Raw genomic sequence first — 244 nt, forward strand, 5'->3', positions numbered from 1 at the left:
ATAATAATAATAATAACAATAATGATAATAACTATAATAGTAATAATGATAGTAATAATAATAAAAATAATAATAATAATAATAATAATAATAATAATAATAATAATAATAATAATAATAATAATAATAATAATAATAATAATAATAATAATAATAATAATAATAATAATAATAATAATAATAATAATAATAATGATAATAACATTAATAATAATAATAATAATAATAGAAATAATAACAATAA

Source organism: Oratosquilla oratoria, chromosome 29 (genome assembly GCF_046742065.1).
Source record: "Oratosquilla oratoria isolate Oo_2021 chromosome 29, ASM4674206v1, whole genome shotgun sequence".
Taxonomy (NCBI): domain Eukaryota; kingdom Metazoa; phylum Arthropoda; class Malacostraca; order Stomatopoda; family Squillidae; genus Oratosquilla; species Oratosquilla oratoria.